The sequence below is a fragment of the Micropterus dolomieu genome, linkage group LG08 (genome assembly GCF_021292245.1).
Source record: "Micropterus dolomieu isolate WLL.071019.BEF.003 ecotype Adirondacks linkage group LG08, ASM2129224v1, whole genome shotgun sequence".
NCBI lineage: Eukaryota > Metazoa > Chordata > Actinopteri > Centrarchiformes > Centrarchidae > Micropterus > Micropterus dolomieu.
The window spans coordinates 4,840,427-4,852,972 of NC_060157.1; the positions used below are offsets into that span (position 1 = coordinate 4,840,427).

At 41.1% G+C, this 12,546-nt stretch overlaps 1 protein-coding gene across 2 annotated transcripts in view; it reads left to right on the plus strand.

The window, feature by feature from the left end:
- oprl1 (opiate receptor-like 1) overlaps positions 1 to 12,546 on the plus strand; it is a 176,942-nt gene that overhangs the window by 149,528 nt on the left and 14,868 nt on the right. The window lies entirely within an intron of this gene.

The window sequence follows — 12,546 nt, forward strand, 5'->3', positions numbered from 1 at the left end:
CATACGTCTGTGCGTGGTGGTTCTTGAAGCACTGACTCCAGCTGCAGTCCACTCTTTGTGAATCTCCCCCACATTTTAGAATGGGTTTTGTTTCACAATCCTCTCCAGGGTGCGGTTATCCCTATTGCTTGTACACTTTTTCTACCACATCTTTTCCTTCCCTTTGCCTCTCTATTAATGTGCTTGGACACAGAGCTCTGTGAACAGCCAGCCTCTTTAGCAATGACCTTTTGTGTCTTGCCCTCCTTGTGCAAGGTGTCAATGGTCGTCTTTTGGACAGCTGTCAAGTCAGCAGTCTTCCCCATGATTGTGTAGCCTACAGAACTAGACTGAGAGACCATTTAAAGGCCTTTGCAGGTGTTTTGAGTTAATTAGCTGATTAGAGTGTGGCACCAGGTGTCTTCAATATTGAACCCTTTCACAATATTCTAATTTTCTGAGATACTGATTTTGGGGTTTTCATTAGTTGTCAGTTATAATCATCAAAATTAAAAGGAATGAACACTTGAAATATATAAGTCTGTGTGGAATGAATGTATACATTATACAAGTTTCACTTTTTGAATGGAATTACTGAAATAAATCAACTTTTTCATGATATTCTAATTATATGACCAGCACCTGTATAGGGCTGACCACCAATAGTGCGACGGTCAATCTCACAGACGAAGCTTCGCAGCGAAACAAGGATCGTGGCATTTTGGCGATATGGGGGTGCTCAACGTCTGATTTTAATGCTTATTTAAAAGGTATGCGTGCAGTTGTTGGCAGCAGGGCATGCACACAAAACTCACACAAGACTGGTGAATGACAGGCGAGAGAGAGAAAAGGGTCTTCAAAAAGTCTCCGTTTAGCTGAAATTTACCCCCCTCTCGCAATCGCTGCGCACAAAAACATTCGATTCTACTCGACTATCAGTCGACTATAGGCAGGACTTGACGATTCTGGGACAGCCCTACTGATTTTGCAGAGGCAAGAGCAAGTTGTGTCTTTTGGTTTATTTCTTTGCCCAAAATATTATTATATTTTTATTATAAAATTATAAAATATTGTTTTTTTGTAATAAACATGACACCTTGCTGTGTATTACTGCTTATTTAAAAGGTATGCAGTGAAGTTTTTGACCACTTCTGGTGATAGGGTAACCAGATGAGAATTGGTGAAATTCGGGACAGGGTAGTTGGGTGTGGGCGTGGCCTCCAGTACATTACACTCAGTGTCAATGAACAGTCAAAACCATAACACGTAAAAGTCAAAACTCAACGCTAAAATGTATCATTTATGTTCATGGAGTCAGCTGTGTGCCATAAGGAAAAAACACTGACTGGATTGTATATAACATGTGTGAATCATATTCTGTTATATATACAGTTAATTTAATTTAATTAATTTTATCAGTGCAGTGTCACATCTGTCTGTGCAACACGCACATCCGGTCTCTACTTCTCCGAGGCTTCCTACACTAGTAAACAAAAATTACGAAAGAGTACACACAACTCAACTATAACAACATTGTTGACACTATGTCCCTGATACCCTGCAGTTCCTACTGTAGTCAGTCGAGAGTCAGAACAATGTCCATCTGTGGGCAACACCAAAAGAATGTTTCAGAGTGATTACTATTTAATGTTTTAATGTGCCAATATTACAGCTTTAGTGTAATTTTCGGGACAAACAAGACTGGAGTCGGGTCAACTGCTCATAATTTGGGACTGTCCCAAATTGGTCACCCTATGTTACTGTTTCTCGACAGGGGCGGTACCGCCCCCCAGGGGGCGTTCAGGGGAAGACAGGGGGCACTGGAAGCAATATTTTTGGAAGGTGGGCGCTGAGCTGCTTTTGGGTGGCGTTTTGTGAAAATTTAAAAGTGAGTTTACAACAAATATTCACAAAAATAAAAGTTTAAACCTTCAACTACTTGCAAAAACCTGTAGTCTGCAACAGCTGCCAGTTTAGGAGTACTCCACTGCGAGGCTTGTCTCTTTAACTTTTCTCTTTTGTGTTTCTGTCAGCTTCTTGTGGTGCAGCTCCGTGCTGCCTTCATGGGAACGGGAAGTCAAAGCCTATTATCTATAAGATTTCACCCGCTCTCTTTCTTGATATTACTGTGGAAAATTGTCTTTCTATTAAAAGCTTTAATTTCTCTGAGTAATATCCGTGAATGCCTTTCTATCGCAGTGTTTACACATAAACAAGGGGGATATTCCGCTGTCGGACTTCCCCTGAAGGCATCTTAGCATCCAGCACCTGAGCGACACCAGTGAGTGCCGTGAGATCAAGTGGATCCACATCGCGCTGGGAATCGCATTCAGTTTGTGCCCAAGCAATAACGTGACATGTAGAGTTTCAATTTAAAAAAATGTAGCCTAACGTTAAAAACTCAGGCGCCATATTGCTCTGTTTGGGACTGTGAGCTGCACTTTATCCGAGCTGCTGAAGTTAAACTGTGTGGATTTGTGTTGAGATCTCTGCCTGATCACATGTTGCATAGGCTACCTATCAACCCTCCCATTTTTCTCCCGTATTTTAAAACAGAGTTAAAACAGAGGAACTAGCCTATTAAAGCCCAAGAGCTATTAACTGAATTAAAATCAATTAATTTCTCATTGAGGTGCCACAATCACATTTAAAGGGGACTCAAAAGAGGAGGGAAGACTAAATCATGTGTGTTGACTGCTATATTTTTTATTTAGAGTTGTTACCTGGCACCTGAATTTTGTGTTTCTCTTTATATGAATAAAAACATTTCCACCATAAATTGGTGCAGAAAAGGCAGAAATTGGAGCACAATTTTTTACCAGAATTCAGGAAATTAAGTCTTTAATGCTCAAAATCTTCTGGGGAAGGACTCCTATACCCCCCTGTTATTAAGTTACCCATCCATGAAAATGGTCTACAAAAAATATAGGGGCATTATGGAGGTTCCAGCGGCCACTAGCGGTGCGGTTCTAGGATTGCAACCAGGTGTGTGTTTACACGTGCTCGCTTTAAGTCATGAGCGAGCATAATCCGAAACACGACCACTTTCATACAGAAATACCACAATAAACGCAGGAACACCAGCATGCAGGCTTTTCTCCAGACATGTTCAGGCCATAGGTTCAGGCTCTGTTACTTCAACGTTCCCGTCTCAGAGGCAGATCAACACCGGCGCCGTAAGTTACCTTTCATTCAGCGCAGCAAGCCGCATATCGTTCTCAATACTCCCAAAAAAAGGCAGAGTGACAGCAGCTATAGACAGACAGGGAGAACAGAGCTGGAAACACAGGTGACTCCCACTGCAACATTACAGTAATAGTTTTATCAGCTGCAGGTTGAGCTAATCCATGCTTATTACATGATAATGTTACATTTACTGCATTTAGCCGACGACCTACATCGTTAGCACACCTACTGCTTTTCGTGACTTTCTCTGTTTCTCCAGCTTTACTAATGCTCACTTTTTTCTTACTCGACATCATCTCAATCTGTTTGGTCTGATGGGCTTCAGCACATAAACCTTTATTGTTGTTTTGTATCCTTACGTGGAGCCTGTGTTTTGCTGTGAGACGGTTGTTTTATGGTGTTAGTGGACTGCATGTCGTTAGCTGCCGTGTTGTCGCTGTAGTCTGATAGAGGCTCGGGAGCACGCAGAGGGCTGAATCCGACCCGGAGACCTCACATTAAAAGCAGAATAGTAGCTGATGCAAGCACCAGAGTGTGCTTCATTTCTAAGTGAGTTTTGCGCCCGTTGACAATAATTATTGGCAATGACAGTTTGATTTATTAAAATCAAAAACTTACATATAGCCCCTTTAATTAAATATAATTATTATTCATATGGCTTATTTGTTCCCTGAGAAAGTCATGAAATTGTTGTTTGTCACGTTTTTAATAACAATAGTAACAACAATAAAATAAAATAAATAGACCAAATTTACCAAATTTACCAAATAGCTAAAATCTTTTTTGATGGGGGGCGGTAAGGGACATGGATAATGGATAGGGAGGCGCTGGCCCAAAAAAGGTTGAGAACCACTGCCCTATGTGATATATGGAGCAATGCTTTGATGAGGAAGTCCTTGCTGTGTTTATATTTTTTTGCTCTACATGCACTAGGCTTGGGCGGTATCTACTTTTTGATACCTTCACACGTTCCTGACATTTCACCAGGGGAAAATATGACTGTAGCTGAGCTGCTTGTGATAGAAGTCATTGTAGCATGTATGACATTGTTTAGCCTATAATGCTGTGTGTTGTATATGCAATTAGCCTACTCAGACTAGTATTGCTGTGCAAATACTTAAGGCCCATAGAATCATTATTCTATGAATACATAGGAAACAAGCCCTTCTTCCATAGATTCTTGCTGTATGTCCCAATGACACAGCGGGCATTACATATCAATAATCTAAACCATTCCATTGTAGCTCTGGCTGTATGTTTAGGGTTATTGTCCTGCTGGAAGGTGAACCTCTGCCCCAGTCTCAAGTCTAACATGTTTTCTTCCTAGATTGCCCTGTATTTGGCTCCATCCATCTTCCCATCAACTCTGACCAGCTTCCGTGTCCCTGCTGAAGAAAATCATCCCCCACAGCATGATGCTGCCACCCCCATGTTTCCCGGTGGGGATGGTGTATTCAGGGGGATGTGCAGTGTTAGTTTTCCGCCACACATAGTGTCTTGCGTTTAGGCCAAAAACATAAATTTTGGTCTCATCTGACCAGAGCACCTTCTTCCACATGCTTGCTGAGTCCTCCACATGGCTTTTGGTAAATCACAAACTGGACTCTTTATGGCTTCTTTTCCACAACGGCTTTCCTCTTGCCACTCCTCCTTAAAGGCCAGATTTGTGGATTGCATGACTTATAGTTGTCCCGTGGACAGATTCTCCCACCTAAGCTATGTATCTCTGCAGCTCCTCCAGAGTTCTGCTTCTCTGATCAATGCTCTCCTTGCCCGGCCTATAAGTTTAGGTGGCCGGCCATTATGTGGTACGTTGGCAGTTGTGCCATGTTCTTTCCATTTTCGGATGGATTGAACAGTGCTCAAAGCTTGGGATACTTTTATAACCTAACCCTGCTTTAAACATCTTCAAAACTTTATCCATGACCTGTCTGGTGTGTTCATTGGGCTCCATGGTGCTGTTGTTTATTAATGTTCTCTGACAAGCCTCTGAGGCCTTCACAGAACAGTTTTAGCATTAATACTGAGATTAGATTGCACACTGATGTATTCTATTTACTAATTAGGTAGGTCTGAAGGCAATTTGTAGCACTGGATTTAATTTAGGGGTATTGGAGTAAAGGGGACTGAATGCTTTTGCATGCAACACTTTTCATATTTTTATTTGGGAACATAATATAAAACCATTTATCATTTTCCTTCCACTTCACAATTATACACCATTTTTGTTTTTTGGTCTATCACATTAAATCCCATTAAAAATACATTTATGTTTGTGGTTGTAACGTGAAAAGATGTGGAAAAGTTCAAGGGGTATGAATACTTTTGCAAGCTGCTGTACAACAGGTCAGTGCTCTATACATATAGCATCTCCATATCAGTTTAATAGAAAGAGGAGCATCTGTGTTTTTGACTGGATTTTTAAATACCATGGTATACCATAATACCATGATACAACCCACGCCTCACTTGCACGTGCCCAAGGATGCACGTGTATGCATACACAGCATCTAATGCAAATGAGGTATGAAATGCATTCAAAATGTCTTTCTTGTTATTGACTTCAAGATTACTTCAGACTGAGTAATGAAGTGGAAGAAAATGTCCATGCAGTCTGAATATTGGGCTCGATCTCTTTATAAAAAGATACAGACTGGGATACATTAAAGGTGGAACCAGTGTCTTCAGATGCAGTTCCCCTGCTCTCTCCCATGTGTCAGCAGTGTGTACAGACCTGCCTTAAGCTGCTACGAGTCAGTTCACCTGAACTACACCAAGTGTGCCAGCTGGCATGCTGGGAGGATATCAGGTCCCCTGTCGGCCTGCAGCCACACTTGCTGCTGCCCTGACTGAACTCTTGTCTGTCATTTCTCAGCACTGTCTTACATTCCCCTCGATACTGAACACAGAGAGAGAGAGAGAGAGAGAGAGAGAGAGAGAGAGAGAGAGAGAGAGAGAGAGAGAGAGAGAGAGAGAGATCTTTTTAATTATAGCCACATTGACTGACATTTTTAGTTCTGAATTGGGCCACTTTCATTCTGAATACGTCATACGTACATGATTTGTAGCAATGTGACTGTCCTTTTATCATTATATTTTTTTTTCTTCCTCTCAAAATTGTTTTAAAATCAATTCTATGACAGGCAGGAAGCCAGACCTCAGAACTGGAGTCATGTGATCCCCTTTTTTGCCTTACTGAGGACTCAAGCAGCAGTGTTCTGAATTGATTTTTTTGTAGGGAGACCTGTAAAGACATTGTTACGGTAGTCGAGTCGACGGAAGATAAACACATGGATATGTTTTATCAAAACACTGCTGAGACATACTGTAAGTCCTTTAATTCTTGATATATCCTTCAGGTGATCGCAGGCTGACTTTGTAATTCTCTTAGGGCCAGATTTAATAAAGATTTGCGTGAGTAAAAACATGTGCAAACTTCAAATCACCAGCAAATTAACATGTTTGCTGACCTACTAACGGTGTCCACGGAGAATGACGTCTTTCAAAAGTGCAAGATAACATCTGTTGTTCATTTATTACTTTTGCCTTAATGAATTTGGAAATAATATTTGAGGCCTTTCAATTTTATTGTGAAAAGTAATGGGAGGGTAACATGCAAATACATTTATTTACTACATGTAATGTGATCTAACAAGCCTAAAAGAAATTTAATGTGAGTGAAACAGTATCTGTATTTAATACGTTTGAAAAGAAGGTTCAAACCGCCAAGTGTTGCGCAGAAATGGCTGCTGTTATCGCTGCGAGAAGGAGACACAGCCGTAATGAAAGAAGACGTAGAGAAATTAAAAATATTAGATAATATTATTCTATATCCAATATATAGAAATAAAATAAAATTCAATTATATGTATTTTATGAACTATATGAATTGAATTGTTTTTTTTGTATTTTCCTTGAAGCTTAGGCAATACAGTTTTATTAACATTCATGCCATGAATTGATTTGAAGAGTTTTTTCCATTCGTGTCAATATTTTTGGCATGACTGCGGAACATCTAACACGTGCGTGTTAGCCTCTCCAGCCATCCCATATTGGAGCTGTTGGCTGACCTAAGGAGACAGTTACAAGAACGAGTCAAGCAAAACTTGCCATGTCCAAACTTCTTGCTAATCTGTACTTCCTCGTGAAGTGTGCATCTATGGTATGTGAACCATACCATACATTTTTTTTTGGGGGGGGGGGGGGGGGGGGGTCACCATGCCCAAGAGGGTCAAGGCAGTGCTGGAATATAATGGTGGCCACACAAAATATTGACACTTTGGGCCAAATTTTGACACTTTCACTTTTGTTGCAGGTGGTTTAGACAAAAATGGCTGTGTGATGTGTTATTTTGCGGGGACAGCAAATTTAATTTACACTATTACACAAGCTTTTTCATTTCTTCAGTGTTGTCACATGAAAAGATATAATCAGATATTTACAAAAAAGTGAGGGGTGTACTCACTTTTGTGAGATGCTGTATTGGGTCCATTAATCTTATCTTTATCTTTGTTGGATGAACAAAAACTTCTTCAGGTGTAATGACTTAACACAAAGGTTTGTCTAATAACTTGAAGTTAGAAAACACATTTTTCGTGCAGTTTGTGCAAAACATGTAGTTTGATTCTCCAATTTCCAAAGTTATTTTCTTTCATCCACAGACCTGGATAATTCATCAATGTTTTTTAATCCCTCCAGGCATACTGCAACTAGCTTTCCTTTTTCCTAGCAAGCAAATTACCTTCTAACTGTAACTAGTGCAGAACGCAGCTGCCAGACTGCAAACACGCTCCAAGAGATGACATCTTGTTATTCCAATTCTTTCTGCCCTTCACTGGCTGCCTGTCAATTTCAAAAATGGATTTTGCTACTGCTTTTTAAAGATTTGCATGGTCAGGTTTTTGTTTGTTTGTTTATTGATTTTCAACCATCTGAGCCTGATCGAGGCCTGAGAACCTCTGACAGCTCTTCTTGCTCTTATCAAATCTGGCAGTTACCCCTTTTAAATCCATCCTTTAAACACATTTTTTCTTAAGATGTTCTCCTAGTGCTTATTTATATATAGTCTTTGTTGCGGTGTTATGTGTTATTATTGGATCAATACATTTGTAATGTTATTGTGTAATCTTGTGAGAATTAATGCACATAAATAATACTGAATACTGAAGTATTGGAAGAGGGACACAGAAAAACTATTTTGCTTTTCATATTTATGTTGATGCTAAACAGAAATAAAATTACAAACTGAAACGGTCAGTGATTTTCCAGATGCCCACACATAGCACACTATTTTGCAGTTAAATCGAGTAATATGTTGTAGCTAGCAGAGGAACAAGAGGTCTAGTGGTAAGATATTGATCCAGTCTCAGCCTGCAGCTACAGCCTAATCCTATAATCATTTTTATTAGTCTACTCTACAGCTGAGCTGCTCTGTAAGTTATCTCTGCTCTCCTGCTTTTTCTATTTACTTGCTATTTGCAGATCTTCGTCCTTCCTTCTGCTCATTTTCCTTTTGCCTTCCTCTCTCCCCTCCACTTAATTTATATATTTTTCCTTTTCATTTTATTCCCTTCTCCTTCATTTAATTTATATCTCACTGTAATCTCATTCATTCTCATCTCTGATCTTTTTCGTGTCATTCTCATCTCCATTCTCATTTTATCTACACTCATTTACGTGCCCATTCCTTTTCAGTCACATCTCTCTCTTTTTCATTTCATTTTTATTTTATTCTTATCTCCGTCCCATTGTCATCTTTATTGTTTCATTTACATTTGAATCTCAACCTCTTCATCTCTGCTCTCCTCCGCTTCCTGTGTATGTACAATTTGTTGGCCTTGTCCTGTAGCTGTTTGTTTATCATTTGTGTTTGTATGTGAGTGCTACAACAAATTGACATTCAGGGATAATAAAGGTTCACTCTACTTCCATTCCTCTCCTCCCTCTGTCTCCTCTAAACAAACAGAGAAGGGACAGAGCGGCTTCATAACCTGACAGCTGCAGGGAAAGTCATGGCACGCAGCTCTCAGTAATTGGGGTCAAAAGCCCTGCCCAAGGACACAGTGGCAGGAAGGAGGTTATAATCAGCAGCCACCCTGCTGTCACTAATATATGCGCTGACTAATCTATCCAAAAGACTTGTAGGAAGTGTGTTTCCTGGCAACATGTCTGTGCTGTTGAAAAGATGTCTGTCAGTGCTGCAGTTTTCAGAAACACACAAGCTACGCTGTTTGAGTACTTATATAAAATTTTGTATTGTTGGCTCCTGCTCCCACACTCATATGTTTTCTCCTACAACAATGACTGCAATCTTACTTTAAGCAAGAAGTTTTATGCCTAAATCAAAAACTTACTAATAGATCAGACATATATAAAAAGTTATATGGTGCCGAGCTGCCAAGTGAAGCCATGTCAGGACGGGGTATTCTTCTCTCCCCTGCAGCGAGCTGTGTTCGCTGGGACGTCACGGCTAGTCAGCTGAGCATTGCGCCGGTTCGGTCTAACAGATGTTGGCAGTGCGGTGTATGTGTTTGTGGAACACACATGCATTGTCGGTGAGGTAGCAGCGTGCCTGTGGACACTGTCGTGTGCACGCTGGGAATGGAGAGTTACCTCGCACTACTGCATTGTGTTGCCGTCACAGCAGCAGCACATGAAACATTATCATACCAATGGTATGTTGGACATATAATGGCGGGAGGAGGTCTGGCGGTGTGCATCAGCCTCTCTCCCTTTGTCATCAGGTTGATTTTTTTTGTGACTCTTTTTTCCAAGGGGGCCACAATCGAAAAAGGCCGCGGTGTCCTTGAACTCACCACAGCTGGCATGTGAAGCAGTAACGGGGCAGTGAACCGCTCGTGGAAGAAACCAAACCAACCGAAGCAGCGAGAGATCTCTCCTGATCTCTCGCTGAGACGTGGCTTTGGTTGTCTCCCTCCGGCGATAGTGAGCCAGCCTAGCTGCGCTGGGACCACTCAGGAGAAGAGAAGTCATCAGCGTGGCATGTCTTTTTGTGTAACACACTTGCACTGCCAGTGAGCTAGCAACAGGCTCATGCAAATCCTCGTGAGTGTGCTGGGAATGCAGAGTATGTTCAGGCTGCTGCATTATGCTGCTTCCATGGTAAGAGCAGCTTGTTTCTTGACTGTCACGTCGTGGAAGCAGACCATAGCGCGGGCCAGGTAGTCTGGCTAGTGACAACCAGGCCCCACCACCGTCTCCCTCGGTTCTGGCCATGGGAACGGCGTGGGGTCGGTGAACATGCCGGGATGCAGCGGCGTGTTTAATACAGCTTTGCTCTGATGGTAAGGGGTTGGAGGTGGGGAGTTAGCTCTTTGAGGAATGTAATATGTTATTTAAAAAACTGTTTAACAGTAATATTTATAGTAGCATTTTTCCAGCATATAGCATCACCACAGTGTACACAAAGAGCACATGTTGTAGAGCAGTGGTCTCTTGAACACGAGGCTGTGGGGCCAGCCTCATGTGAGGAGTTAGGGCTTTGAGGAATGTAAAATGTTTTATTCCAAAAATTGTTTGCACTTTCACAAAAGCATTAACGTAGTGTACACAAGCTGCACGTGTGAAACGACAGTTTGTGGAACATAAGACTGGGGGGGGTTCTGCCAGCGTGACTAGTCACTTGGCTCGTCTGGGCAAGACGTGGGTCTCCTTGCTTCTCATTGCTAGAAGCGGTGACTCCATTAGTGGAGGTGGTGAATTCAGTGAGCGGTTTTGCCATTTGCTGAAGAAAAAAGGATGCAGAGGCAGTAGAGACACTGCTATTTACACCTCATGCACGTATCGGTAGCGAAGTCCTATTGGTCAGCTACACGCACAATAAAAATTTCAGTGGGCACGTGCGTGAGTGTGATGGGAGGAGGTAGTATCCATAGAGGGCGGAGCCTGTGTGAGATAGAACTGCCTTCTTTCCTCCTTTTGTTTTAGTCTTGAAATGCAATATGATGCAAACGCTGTAGTGTCACATTTTAACTATGGTATAACCAGTTTCCAATGTGAAATACAGTACAATGAATGAAATAGCTTCAGATTGATGAGATCATATTAACTGATTCACCAAACTAGTTTTTTATTATTTATTTCAATCATTATTTTACAAATTAAATAAAAAAAAAAACACCATATGCCTCTGGGTGCAGATTTGTGGTCCCGTGTGTTCACATTGTGATGGTCTGCACCATCCAGATGATTTCTTGGAGAAGCCATTTCTTTATTTGTTAAGCTTTTGTTGTCATTTGTCTCTTTGTGTGATTGGAACAGCTGTATCAGAGTGATGAGACCAGTGACTGGTTGAGAGTGTATTTCTTTATCATCATACCCTTTGATCTATAATCCACTTCGCCTAGCCTGTCTTCACTTTGCACCGCTGCACATGCATGAACCAAAATAGATTGCTACTGCTTTAATTATTTGAGAGCTCCATTAAATGAGCCTTTCTGTCCAATTGAACCAAAGTAATGAAACATTTAAGAGAAATTGTCTAAATAAAAAACCCAGCAACAAAGTGTGATGGAACAAAACTGAACAAAAGACCCATTTACACTGATAAATACCATTCATAGTGTGTGCGTGTGCATGCATTTGTGTGTGTAATAGAGTTTTGTGCCCCCTCCACTGCTGACACAACCAGATTTTCCTTTACCTTTTCAGGATATTTACTCAGTTAGTGGAAACAGCCCTGAGGCAGAACATATTCCTTAATCCGCAAGAGACAGGCATCAACCACAAAGACTAAAATAATTTAGATCCTGTGACCTGCAAGAACAAAATCTCAACCCTTAACAGGTTGAATAGGCCACATCACATCACATCAGCTTTTATTTTGAAATTGGCTCATTCTGATTGGAGTAACCTCTGCTTTTAAGAATTGTTGATGAGGTTAGTCATTGGTTGTCAGAGCTCTCAAACTTGATGGTTGACTAGAAAGCACTCAAAAAACTCAAACTTCCAAGGCTGCAAAATACTCAATCACTGTGTTGTCTTGCACTGCCACTGTGTTAAAACGCGATCACACAGAGGCTTTAAAATAAAAATCTTGTCCCACAAAGCCTGTCTACTTTTCACAACCTCAGTCTCCAATACAACATTTGAGAACATCTATGGAGAATACTATAAAATACAATCGATACAATACTTTAGAGAACTGTTAAATGAGTTGGAACAATATGCAGGACAGTGCCTATAAAGGTCCATCTGGCACTGCAAGGTTTTCATGCAAGAGCAGGTAAACAAGGATAAAGCCAAGCTCAGCTACTGTCACAGCCATTTATCAGCCAGGTTCTAAAGAAGCTAACACAGCTCGAAGCCTCAAAGATACACTTTGTGTGGATAAGTTCACATATACACAACTGGCTTCAGGCT